The sequence below is a fragment of the Bos taurus genome, chromosome 23 (genome assembly GCF_002263795.3).
Source record: "Bos taurus isolate L1 Dominette 01449 registration number 42190680 breed Hereford chromosome 23, ARS-UCD2.0, whole genome shotgun sequence".
Lineage (NCBI taxonomy): Eukaryota > Metazoa > Chordata > Mammalia > Artiodactyla > Bovidae > Bos > Bos taurus.
In genome coordinates this window covers 26196367-26210555 of record NC_037350.1, presented here as the reverse complement: position 1 = coordinate 26210555, position 14189 = coordinate 26196367, and positions in this window count along the sequence as shown.

Genomic DNA, 14189 nt, shown 5'->3' with positions numbered 1-14189 from the left:
TGTAGTTTTTATTTTTATATTTCTCTAATAATGAGCGATGTTGAGCATTTTTTCATGTGTTTGTTAGTCATCTGTATGTCTTCTTTGGAGACATGTCTGTTTAGGTCTTTTTCCCACTTTTTGATTGGGTTGTTTGTTTTTCTGGTACTGAGTTGTATTAGCTGCTTGTATATTTTGGAAATTAAGCCAGAGATGAGGCTTGATCACTCAAACTTTTGTGTAATAAAATTTTATTAAAATATAAAAGATATAGGGAAAGTTTCTGACATAGACATCCGAAAGGATCAGAAAGAATGCCTGCCTTGCTAATCTTTAGCAAGGAGCTATATATCTTTTAGCAAGTTGCTAATCTGAGAAATGGAGAAGGCAATGGCACCCCACTCCAGTATTCTTGCCTGGAAAATCCCATGGATGGAGGAGCCTGGAAGGCTGCAGTCCATGGAGTCGCTGAGGGCCAGACACGACTGAACGACTTCACTTTCACTTTTCACTTTCCTGCATTGGAGAAGGAAATGGCAACCCACTCCAGTGTTCTTGCCTGGAGAATCCCAGGGACAGGGGAGCTTCGTGGGCTGCCGTCTCTGGGGTCGCACAGAGTCGGACATGACTGAAGCGACTTAGCAGAAGCAGCAGCAGCAATCTAAGAAAAGGAAAAGCTTCAAAACTGAGAGTCGCACCAGATCCCTCACACTTGGTGAGTCATCCCAGGCCATAAAACAGTTGACATGAATCTTGAAGAAAGGCAGATTTCAAAGCAAATACATAGTTCAATAACATAGGTTGGGAAAGACATTTCCATGGAAAAATGCAAATTTGTAACTAAGTGTGGTGATAAATGTTAACTAAACTTACTGTGTTACTCATTTCACATTATACATGTTTATCAAAATCATATGTATACCTAAACTGATACAGTGCTCTATGTTAATTGCACATATATTTTAAAAAGGAGATTAGTGCCAGACTTTGAAATTTGAAAGAGTTAGGGTGTAGATCACAGACAAACCATTTTGTAAAGGACCACATAGTACATGTGATAAATAGGTTAGGCTCTCTCAGCCAAGAGGCAAAATTAAAGAAACTACACAGAAATGTCCAGATATGTGTATGAAATCAAAGCTATGTACTTATATAATAAGAGTGGGAAACAATTTTCATAAACTTGCATTGATAAAATTAAAAATGAACAACATTGTAAAGCAAATACACTCCTATAAAAATTAATTCAAAGAAATTCAAAATATATTAGCAGAGTGAGTTTTTTGTAGTAATACAGATTTATCAATAATAATCATACTTTCTCTTTTTTTCATGGGTTAGCATTTTGCTTAATTCAGCCTTAACATTATTGTTTCCTATCTCCCAATTTATTAAAAATGTTCATTTGTGTTTATCAGTAGTGAGATTTTATATATTTTATCTTGGAAAATATCCTTTCATATCAAGAGGTAGTGAAATATACTAATATCCATTCATGAACTTTGATTTTAGTTTAGTTTATAGGCACTGTTTGGATGGCAAGTGACCCAATCACTTTACTTATTGGATCCTACAGTTTGTGCTGAGATTTTGCATGTCCCCTTGTCTACATAGGGGCTTCTCAGCCCTGCTTTGGAACTGCTAATGCCAGTTTCCACTAGCCAGCTAGTGCTAGACTCTCTTCCAATATTGGATCTCTACTTGCCAAGGACTAGCACTTGTCTTTTTTATGCCAACTATACACCTCATTCAGTTTCTGTTTGCTGGGCATGTCTATCAGTTTCTCTCTAGATTTTTTCTTTTTCCTCATGACGGGCCCTCCCTGAAGCTGGCTACCCATCTACTTATCTCTGCTATTATCTGAGGTCTTCCTGCCTTGATGGACTCCTTCCTGCTGCTGGAATTGAGCCTAATATCTGCCTCATCTCCATCACCTATGTCAGGGTATCTTGTTTCTCTTGGCTTTCTGTCTGGTTTGTCTAACTATGATCCAAACTCTAGTGATGGAACCAGAAAGTGTTTTTTTTTTTGTTTGTTTGTTTGAGTGTGTGTGTGTGTGACTTTAGAATAGTTCTTATAATTCTGTGGACAAGAGACCTTATAAAAATATGATAAATGTTATGGTTGGTGTGGTATGTAATGGTAGCTGACATTCATAATGCAGGTGTTCTAGTCGATTGAGCATTATGATAAGCAGAGCAAAGCTTTCCAAATCCAGAGTATGCATACTGATTTAAAATTAAAGAGAAAAGGAGCTACAGTTGCAGCTGTGGTCTCCGTGTACTCCTGTCTCCCTCTCAGCCCTGACCAGATGGCTTCCCAGAATCTAAACTCACCTACTGCCAATGTCACCTAAACCCACCTGCCACCAGAGTTGCAACCTTTCTTGATGGAGCAGAGCCCAGTGCACGTGCCCCCCAGGCCTGGTGGTAAGAGGCTACAGTAAGAGCTGATGACCCTCATGACGTCTAGTGATAAAGGAATTTCTGCCTTTCCTGAATCAGACAACCTTTTCAAATGAGTGGGGACCATACATGAAGCAGCTGGCACTGTCATATTGAATCCTGAGGTATAAGCTATCCTTGAATTTCCCCAGTGGCTACCCTTACAGCGGTGCCCACAGTGAACATCTCACACCCTGACCTTTCTCCAAGAAGACATACTTATGGCTAATCAACATATGAAAAGATGCTCAACATTGCTTGTTATTAGAGAAATGGAAATCAAAGCTACACTGTGAGGTATCACCTCACAGTGGTCAGAATGGCCATCATCAAAAAATCTATAGACAATAAATTCTCAAGAGGGTGTGGAAAAAGGGAACTCTCTTTCATTGTTGGTAGGAATGTAAATTGATACAGACACTGTGGAGATTACTTTAAAAATTGGAATAAAACTACCATATGACCCAATAATCCCACTACTGGTGAACTGGGGAAACCACAATTGAAAAAGCCACATGTACACCAAAGTTAAATTGCATCACTGTTTGCAATAGCTATGACACAGAAGCAACCTAGATGTCCATTGACAGATGAAAGGATAAAGAAGATGGAATGCGTATATACAATGGAATATTACTCAGCCATAAAAAGGGACACATTTGAGTCAGTTCTAATGAGGTGGATGAACCTAGAGCCAATTATATAGAGTGAAGTAAGTCAAAAAGGGAAAAACAAATATCATATGCTAATACATATATATGGAAGCTAGAAAGATAATTCTGATGAGTCTATTTGCAGAGCAGCAGTGGGGATGCAGACATACAGAACAGACTTAACACAGTGGGGAAATGAGAGGGTGAGATAAATAGAATAGCACTAAGAGACATACATTACCATATGTAAAATAGACAGCTGGTGGGAATTTGCCTCATGATGCAGGGAGCTTAAACCTAGTGATCTGCAACAACCTAGAAGGGTGGTCTGGGGTGGAAGGTGGGAGGGAGTTTCAAGAGGAAGGGGACATATGTAAGCCTATGGCTGATTCATGTTGATATATGGCAGAACCCAACACAATATTGTAAAGCAATTCTCTTCTAATTAAAAAGAAATAAACTAAAAAAGAAAAGGAATAGAAGGATTCCAAGGTTCAAGTATTCACAACTTAGAAAGTATAGGTTCAGATCTAGGTAACATAGGCAGTCTATTCCAAATTCTAAGTTGCAGTGGAGGATATAGATTTGGCCAGTGTCCAGTGCTCAGGTGAACTGTTAGGAATAAGTTCCAAAAGTGGTTGGGATTTAGGGCTCAGTTGGGGAATTGCTGTGCAGAAAATATGGTAGAAACTAGGCAATTTCAATATTTCTACTATAAATACCTGTCAAGGCTGTATATTATCACCTTGCTTGTTTAACTTACATGCAGAGTACATCATGTGAAATGCCAGACTAGATGAAACACAAGTTGGAATCAAGATATGAGGAAGAAATATCAATAACCTCAGATACTCAGATAACACCACCCTTATAGCAGAAAGTGAAGAGGAGCTAAAGAGCCTCTTGATGAAAGTTAAAGAGGAGAGTGAAAAAGCTGGCTTAGAACTCAATACTCAAAAAGCCAGGATCATGACATCCAGTCCCATCACTTCATGGCAAATAGATGGGGAAACAATGGAAAAAAGTGAGTGACTTTAGGTTCCTGAGCTCCAAAATCACTGCAGATGGTGACTACAATCATGAAATTAAAAGACACTTGCTCATTGGAAGAAAAGCTATGACAAACCTAGACAGCATGTTAAAAATCAGAGACATTACTTTACCAACAAGGTCCATCTAGTCAAAGCTACGGTTTTTCTAGTAGTCATGTAGGGATGTGAGAGTTGGACCATAAAGAAAGCTGAGTGCTGAAGAATTGATGGTTTTGAACTGTGGTGTTAGAGAAGACTCTTGCGAGTCCCTTGGACTGCAAGCAGATCAAACCAGTCAATCCTAAAAGAAATCAGTCCTGAATACTCATTGTAAGGACTGATGCTGGAGCTGAAGCTCCAATACTTTGGCCACCCGATGCAAAGAGCTGACTCATTGGAAAAGACCCTGATGCTGGGAAAGATTGAAGGCGGGAGGAGAAGGGGATAACAGAGGATAAGATGGTTGGATGACATCACCGACTCGATGGACCTGAATTTAAGCAAACTCTGGGAGTTGGTGATGGACGGGGAAGCTTGGCATACTGCAGTTCATGGGGTCACAAAGTGCCGGTCATTGCTGAGCGACTGAACTGAACTGAGCTGATTCCCCAAGTAGATTCTCTGAGCTTTCTTCACCTCAGGACTTGAAAGACTACACTATTTATCCATTATAATATCCAAAATGTAATTTAGAGATAATCTGAGATTACCTTAAAAATGAAGAACTTGACGTCAAAGTCATTTAACTTGTAAGTGACAGAAGGCTTTATTAGAGGTCTCCTGACTTGGAGAAGGAAATGGCAACCCACTCCAGTGTTCTTGCCTGGAGAATCCCATGGACGGAGAAGCCTGGTAGGCTGCAGTCCATGGGGTCGCACAGAGTCGGACACTACTGAAGCGACGCAGCAGCAGCAGCAGCAGCAGACTTCATTTCCTAGTGACTTATTGCTATTACTTTGGGGATGAAAAGTAGAATGGATAAGAAGGTGGAAGAAGAGAGGAAGAAAATTCTGGCAGATAGTAAATCATATAGTTAAAATATAGAGCCAGAATCAAGGGTACCCTGATAAACAAAGCTGGGATAAAATCAAGTGACATCTTGGAGACTGCCAGAAAAGAGCATCCAGAAGTATAGCTGGGGTATCAGTACCAGGTAAGCATTCTGGAGGCAAGGTATACAAATTGTTATGGGAACTGTCAAGACAAAGAGTTAAAACTCAAGAAGACAGGACTTCCCTGTTGCCTCAGTAGTAAAGAACCATCTTGCCAATGCAGGAGACCTGGCCAGTTCCTCTCTCTCTCTCACCTGGTGCTACTTCTCTGGTGTACCCTGACTGACACACCCTTTGAATGACCTTTTACATTTTTTCCATGTTTTTAATGTGTGTGCTGTGCTTAGTTGCTCAGTCACGTCTGACTCTTTGTGACCCTATGGACTGTAGCCGGCCAGGCTCTTCTGTCCATGGAGATTCCCCAGGCAAGAATACTGGAGTGGGTTGCCATGCCCTGCTCCAAGGGACCTTCCCAACCCAGGGAACGAACTCAGGTCTCCCACATGGAAGCAAGATTCTTTACCATCTGAGCCACCAGGAAAGCCCTGTTTTTAGTACTTTGCCTCATTTCTGACCTTTTCCTCTTATATGATCTTCAGGACCTGTGCTCTTGGTTTAAGACCATCTTCTTGGTCTTCTTAATATATATCAGAGAAGGTAATGGCAACCCACTCAAGTACTCTTGCCTGGAAAATCCCACGGACAGAGGAGCCTGGTAGGCTGCAGTCCATGGGGTCGCTAAGAGTCGGGCATGACTGAGCGACTTCACTTTCACTTTTCACTTTCATGCATTGGAGATGGAAATGGCTATCCACTCCAGTGTTCTTGCCTGGAGAATCCCAGGGACGGGGAGCCTGATGGGCTGCTGTCTATGGGGTCGCACAGAGTCGGACACAACTGAAGCTATATTGATATATATATAGTATCTATTAAATTAAAAAACAATTTTTTCATTTATTTATTGGCTGTGTTTGGTGTTAGCTGTTGCACTGGCTCTTCTCTAGTTGTGATGAGTGGGGGCTACTCTCTCGTTGCAGAGCATGGGCTCTAAGGCACAGACTCAGTAGTTGTGGTCCATGGATTTAGTTGCCCCGCAGCATGTGGGATCTTCCCAGGCCAGGGACTGAACCCTCATTGTATCAGTTATTGTGGGGGCTAGCAAGTAACCATAGGGCAAGGCTGGTAAACCCGTTTTGTTCTAAAGGCCTTCAACTAATTGGATAAGACTATCTACACGATTGAGGACAGTTTTCCCTAGTTAAGTCAATTGATTGTAGATGTTACCTCATCTACAAAACACTGTTATAGCAACACCCTGAAATAGTTTTCAATTAAATAACTGGTCACTATCACCTAGTCAAGTTGACATACAAAGCTAACACAGAAAGATAAAAATAGGAGCACCCATGAATCAGAGTTAAGGGATACTAGATAGAAGGTTATACAGAAAACATGTAACTCAGAAACCCCCCAAAACTGAAGGCCTGTGTCAGATGACTAGATAAAATCATAGGTTCTAAGAATTTCCTAATTTTGAGACAAATTGCCAGATGAGGCTTGCTATTTTGTAAATTTTATAAAATTAGTGCACTATAACAACATGAAGAGGAACTAAAAAGCCTCTTGATGAAAGTGAAAATGGAGAGTGGAAAAGTTGGCTTAAAGCTCAGCATTCAGAAAATGAAGATAATGGAATCTGGTCCCATCACTTCATGGGAAATAGATGGGGAAACAGTGGAAACAGTGTCAGGCTTTATTTTTCTGGGCTCCAAAATCACTACAGATGGTGACTGCACCCATGAAATTAAAAGACACTTTCTCCTTGGAAGGAAAGTTATGACCAACCTAGATAGCATATTCAAAAGCAGAGACATTATTTTGCCAACAAAGGTTTGTCTAGCCAAGGCTATGGTTTTTCCTGTGGTCATGTATGGATGTGAGAGTTGGACTGTGGAGAAGGCTGAGCACTGAAGAATTGATGCTTTTGAACTGTGGTGTTGGAGAAGACTCTTGAGAGTCCCTTGGACTGCAAGAAGATCCAACCAGTCCATTCTGAAGGAGATCAGCCCTGGGATTTCTCTGGAAGGAATGATGCTGAAGCTGAAACTCCAGTACTTTGGCCACCTCATGCGAAGAGTTGACATTGGAAAAGACTCTGATGCTGGGAGGGATTGGGCGCAAGAGGAGAAGGGGATGACAGAGGATGAGATGGCTGGATGGCATCACTGACTTGATGGACGTGAGTCTGAGTGAACTCCGGGAGTTGGTGATGGACAGGGAGGCCTGGTGTGCTGTGATTCATGGGGTTGCAAAGAGTCGGACACGACTGAGCGACTGATCTGATCTGTTCTGATCTGAACAACAGCAACAGCAGAACACCCTGCAGTGGGAACCTAAAGACATGGAGGAATCTTACTACTGAGATATGGCTCAACAAGGTGAACTTGAGTCCCCCAGATCATCTAAGCTTTTCTGTAAAATTGGCAAAAGTTTAATTAGGATCCAGAGAACATTTTCAAAGAATTAGAATGTGCATTCATTCTTATAGCACTGTTTATACTAACCATGGCTACATATAAAATCACTTGGAGGAATATCAAAACAACAACAATAGTAAAAACACTGCTGCCTCAATCAAAACTTCAGAAGATTCTAAGTCAATTGAAATGTAACTTAGGCTGCATAATTTTAAAAATTAAAATTAAAAGTCACTTTGGGTGCTACTAAGGTTATCCAATGTGGGGAATAACTTGTCAAAGGTATTCAGATATGTTTGTGTTCATGTCTGATTTTTAATAGCCTGTCTCATAGTTCATGAAAATAATTCTACTTTCCCCAAATAGATTATTTCCATGGTGTCTTCTAAAACTCAGTCTTCTGTGACTGCAACTAATGCAGATGCTTCCACTTGTTAGGCCTATAGGTGGAATTGGTGAAATGGAAGTACACAGGGCTGAGGTAGTGATGGGAAAAAATGGATATTACTTGGCTGTGGCAGCAAAACTGTAAACTTCACGTGGCATTCTCCTTTTGTGCATGTGGATGTCTAAGTTTCCCTCTTTTTGTAAGAATAGCAGTCTTATTGAATTAGGGGCCAACTCTATTCCATCTTAATCAATATCTGCAAAGACCCTATTTTCACAGTAAAATTCTGAGGGGCAAACTTGCTAAGTCACTTCACTTGTGCCCAATTCTCTGTGATCCGGTAGACCATAGCTTGCCTGGCTCCTCTGTCCATGGGATTCCAGGCAAGAAAATTGGAGTGGGTTGCCATGCTCTCCTCCAGTGGATCTTCCCAAACCAGGGATTGAACCCATGTCTCTTATGTCTCCTGCATTGGCAGATGGGTTCTTTACCACTAACACAACCTAGAAAGCCCAAAATTCTGAGGTACTGGAGATCAGAACTTTCAACATATGAACATAGAAGAGGTGATGAGGAAGATACAATTTTACCCATAGTATAGGAAATATTCAGAAGGAAATAGGAATCAAGGTAATAGAAAAAGGGTTTTTCAATAATTACTTTGAGAAGCTTGAATATAAAAGACAAAAAAATATGCAGGAGGATCCAAAGTTGGAGGAAAATTGTACTGTTTTAAGATGGGTAAGCTTTTGGAAAATGTAATGTTCATAGGAAAAAGATAGTGGAAAGTCTAAGCTGAGCAACTAACTGATGGATCCTCGTACTAGAGAGGACAGTATAGGATGGATGGAGATAAAGATGGGTTGATGTTCTCATGAAAAAATGGGGATTCTTCTCTCAGTATCACAATGAGGAAGGAGTATTGGAGAGGTGGAGATTTAGATAGATTTGTTATATTTGTTGTAAAAGATAATTCTTGGTCTCAATGGTGGAGGAGTAGGTGGACATGGAGTACATCTCTCTCCATGGATACATCAGGAATACACCTTCAGACTCAGAAGTGCATACAGAACACTAGCTGAGAGCAGACAGGAGTACCTGATCAGCAGAAAAGAATATAGAGAACTATGTAAAACTTGCCGCCAACTCCCCTGAGGACCTGGTGCTGCCAGAACCCCTGTGATCCAAGCAGCTCCACCACCTCCACACCTGGTCCTCACACAGGCAAACCCAAGTCCTCCAGGGAGCCTCAGGAGCAAACCCCAGTGGACAACTCACATGCAGAGATGGAAATAAAACCACAATTGAAACCCAGGGGCAGTGTGCCTAAGGAAGAAGACCCAAAACCTTCCCATCAGTTGTACAAGCTGCAGATTAAAACCACATGATCAACTAAGCAGACTCTGTGTCTGTGGAATGTATAAAAGGACATGAGAGCTCCCACAAAAAAGAACACACTAGTTCTGATAGCTGTGGACACTGGAGGTAAGAACACAGAGGAGTAGAACCAGATTAGAATCTGAGCTGCCCTCACAGCATGTGCAGAGATCAGCACAGTGCTGGAGGGCATCCTAGGGAGATGAGGTGGACTGTGACTCCCAGTGAGGGAAAGGACTCCGACAGCAGTGACTCAAGAAAAACATTTATTATTCTTATGCTTTGACTTGTTTTGTAGATTCTTTTGGACTTTTTTTTCCCTCTTTTCTTTCCCCCCTCTGTTGTAGTTGTCAATTTTATATGCATTATGAAATCTAATTAAGATTTTGAGCTTTTTTTCTCTCTTTTTCCTCAGTTGCATTTTTTATTGTTGTTATAAACCTCTGCCTCTACATGGGGCTTTTGCAGTTCTGTGGAGTTTTCCTTTTTTTTTCTCTTTCATCCTTTTATAATTTTGCCTTTTTAAAGCCTATTATATTTTTTCTACATTTATTCCTTTGCTTGCCTTTCCTACTGTTCTTTTCCCCTTGAAGTTAATCTTTAATGTATATAAATCTTCTTCATCTACCACCATTTAACTTTGCATATGTATTCTTTCTTTCTTTTGTTTCTTTCCTTTCTTCTCAACATATTTGTTAGTTTTGTTTTCATAGCCTTATTCCCCACTGGGCACCTTGCTTTAGTTTTGTTTTCCAGTTTGTGCTTCAGTTAGTCTTGCTCTTAACTGGTAAATATAATTTGTGATTTCCTCTGTTCAATGGGTTAATCTACTATACTTTATTTTTGTTGGACTGTTTGACTTTGCTTATGGGTGTATATGTATATGTGTATAGTCCATTATTTTTATTATTATTTGCCTGATTTTGTAACTGCCATTTGTCTGGGGCTTCTCTTTGGTTTCTTGTTTTGGGGTATTTGTTTTAATCTCACTTAATGCCACAACAAACTACTTGTGGAAAATTCGTTGCTGACCAGAGATCAAGCCCAACCACCAGTAGCACCCTGTGCAAGACACCTCATCTAAACAACAAGCAAAACAAAAATACAAACCCAATCATCAGCAGACAGGATTACCACCTCACTAAGCCTTGCCCATCAGAGGAAAAACAAACAAACAAAAATCTCTACACAAATCTCACCCTATAGAACCTTACACAAACCACTGGACCAACCTTAGTGGGCAGAAGCCAAAAGCAAGAAAGAATTCAACCTTGTAACAGAATGGGAAAGACTAAAGATCTCTTCAAGAAAATTAGAGATACCAAGGGAACATTTCATGTAAAGATGGGCTCAATAAAGGACAGAAATGGTATGGACCTAACAGAAGCAGAAGATATTAAGAAGAGATGGCAAGAATACACAGAAGAACTGTACAGAAAAGATCTTCATGACCCAGATAATCATGATGGTGTGATCACTGATCTAGAGCCAGACATCCTGGAATGTGAAGTCAAGTGGGCCTTAGAAAGCATCACTACTTAGAAAGCATCACTGCTTATTTAACTTATACACAGAGTACATCACGAGAAACATTGGGCTGGAAGAAGAACAAGCTGGAATCAAGATTGCCAGGAGAAATGTCAATAACCTGAGATATGCAGATGTCACCACCCTTATGGCAGAAAGTGAAGAGGAACTAAAAAACCTCTTGATGAAAGTGAAAGAGGAGAGTGAAAAAGTTGTCTTAAAGCTCAATATTCAGAAAACTAAGATCATGGCATCTGGTCCCATCACTTTATGGGAAATAGATGGGGAAACAGTGGAAACAGTGTCAGACTTTATTTTTTTGGACTCCAAAACCACTGCAGATGGTGATTGCAGCCATGAAATTAAAAGATGCTTACTCCTTGGAAGGAAAGTTCTGACCAACCTAGATTACTTTGCCAAAAAAGGTCCATCTATTCAAGGCTATGGTTTTTCCTATGGTCATGTATGGATGTGAGAGTTGCACTGTGAAGAAGGCTGAGCGCCGAAGAATTGATGCTTTTGAACTGTGGTGTTGGAAGAGATTCTTCAGAGTCCCTTGAACTGCAAAGAGATCCAACCTCTCCTTTCTAAAGGAGATCAGCCCTGGGTGTTCCTTGGAAGGAATGATGCTAAAGCTTAAACTCCATTACTTTGGCCTCCTCATGAGAAGAGTTGACTCATTGGAAAAGATTCTGATGCTGGGAGGGATTGGGGGCAGGAGGAAAAGGGGACGACAGAGGATGAGATGGCTGGATGGCATCACCGACTCTATGGATGTGAGTTTGAGTGAACTCCGGGAAATGGTGATGGACAGGGAAGCCTGGCATGCTGCAATTCATGGGGTTGCAAAGAGTCGGACATGACTGAGTGACTGAACTGAACTGAACTGAATAACTCACCCTGCCCAAAGCTTGCCTACCTATTCAGGACTCTAAATCTGACCCATCATTTACTCAATACCTCAATCCTGGTCCTGGCCAGTGATTGCTGGATTTGCTTATCCATCTCCTCTCCAGAGGATCAGCACTTCCAATTTCCACAGATAAATGCACTCACATAAACACTTCTGGTTATCACACATACAGAGGAGAATCTCTCTTTTTATCATACATACATCATTTATGTTCAACTGATCAAATTCACAATCCCAACAGGATACGGACCTCCATTCTTACAGATCTCACTTCTACTCATAAAGAACCAGCTATAGGAGGACCCTCCACCTCTGAAGTTCATTTACAACAGGTTCCTTTCTGTTTTTCCAGACAAAACTCTGTGAACAATTCTTAGCCCTAACTAGGAAGTATACAGCCACACCTCTGTAATCACACTTCACATCTCTCCTTTCCTTCAGGCTGATCTGTCTATCCTGTCTCAGGAACTACAGGACATTCTCTTACTTTTTCATGGAGACTGCCTTCTGCATATGATGTAAATACTCCTCTTGTAGGGGTTACACTGGCGAGTTCACTGTCAGTTTCAGAGACTACTAACAAGTTCCCAGAAAGACTCCTATTTGCTATCGATTTCAGCTGTTGTCTTCTTACTCCTGGAATATTTTTCTTATGTGAAACCACTACTTATTAATGTCTCCCCACTAACAGGACAGGAACATGCACCCTGGTATATCTGGACCAGATATTTCTATTGCTCCTAACAATCAGACCCTTCCTATCCCACGAACTCATAACCAACCCAGATGGGCAATTCCATTCATTCCTCTATTAATCAGTTTAGGAATAGCTACTGGGATTGGGACAAAGACCACAGGACTCACAGTGTCTTTAAATTACTATCACAGCCTTTCTAAAGACCTCACTGACAGCCTAGAAGAAACAGCTAACAGCCTTATCACTATCCAAAACCAGCTAGATTCCCTGGCAGCCATGGTCCTCCAAAACAGAAGAGGATTAGGCCTCCTCACAAAAGGAAACAGCAAGAAATCTGACAAACAGGGCCTTGAAAATACGCCAACACCTCAGTAATTCATGGGAAAATTGGTTAAGCAATTGGAATTGGATGCCCTGGGTCCTACTTTTTCTAGGCCTTCTCCTTCTGCTTACCCTTATTCTAACTTTTGGCCCATGTTTAATGTACCTTTTTTCAAAATTTCTTCAGGACCTCTTACAAGCCTTCACCAACCAAACTATCCACAAGCTATTCGAACTCACTCAGATTATCAAAAATTTGACCCCACACAAATCCCCTTGATCCACATTCCAGCTTTTTCTTATCTTACCCCCACAATGACCCTGTCTGGCAGGAAGCAGTTACAGAAGATTGACCTTTGGCCCTTATCCTAAATCAAAAAGGCTGGAATGATACGGCCCACATGGGGTTGCAAACAAAGAATAAATCACAGTGATCTGTGAGACTGGCCAAATTGCCCAAATGGCATCTTGTTATCTCACTGGCGCTTAACTTCTCAAAGCTGCAAGACCACCAGATTCCAGACCTCCGGCTACATGGCCATCCCGTCAGAGAATTTTTCATTGGTGGGGTATAAGAAGGACTCCGTCAGAAATGGAGAACACTGGTTCTCCTTAAGAACCAGTCATCCTCTCTTTTACCTCTGATAAATTTCCTTTTCTTGCCTCACTGCCCAGCTCACTCTCTTTTTCTCTACACTCGTCTTACACTATCTTTGAAAACATGGTTCAAAACCTGGCAAACATCTATCTGTTGAGATTTTTTCCTTCTAGGAAACTTTTTCTTCCAAGCACTTCAGAATTGTGGGAAATTTTATACTAGTCTCCTCTTTTCCCCTGCTACCCCTGCCAACCTCCTGCATTGCCCCAGCACTTAATGAATGTCTTATGGGGGAAAATATCCCTCAGAGTGGGAGCCTCTAATTTCTACTTCATTGCTACAGATTCACCTGTCTGTCAAAGGCTACACCAGTGTCCTTCTGCTCAAACTAAGCCCTTTCCTGAATTAGCAAATGACCCCTGGGAAATAAACTGCCCAGTGAATCAGCTCATATGTTCAAGTATTTCTTCCTTAGCTTTTTGTCATTGAGACCAAGCTCACTTTTCTTGCAGCACGAAAGGCCAATAAGCATATAGATGGGATGTTGAGGGAAATGCCATGCTTAGTTTCTGAGTCTGTCTGACTCTTTGTGATCACATGGACTGTAGCCCATCAGGTTCCTCTGTCCATGGGGTTTCCCAAGAAAGAATACTGGAGTTGATTGTCCTTACCTTCTACAGGGGATCTTCACAACCCAGGGATCTAACCCAAGTCTCCTGTGTCTCCCACATT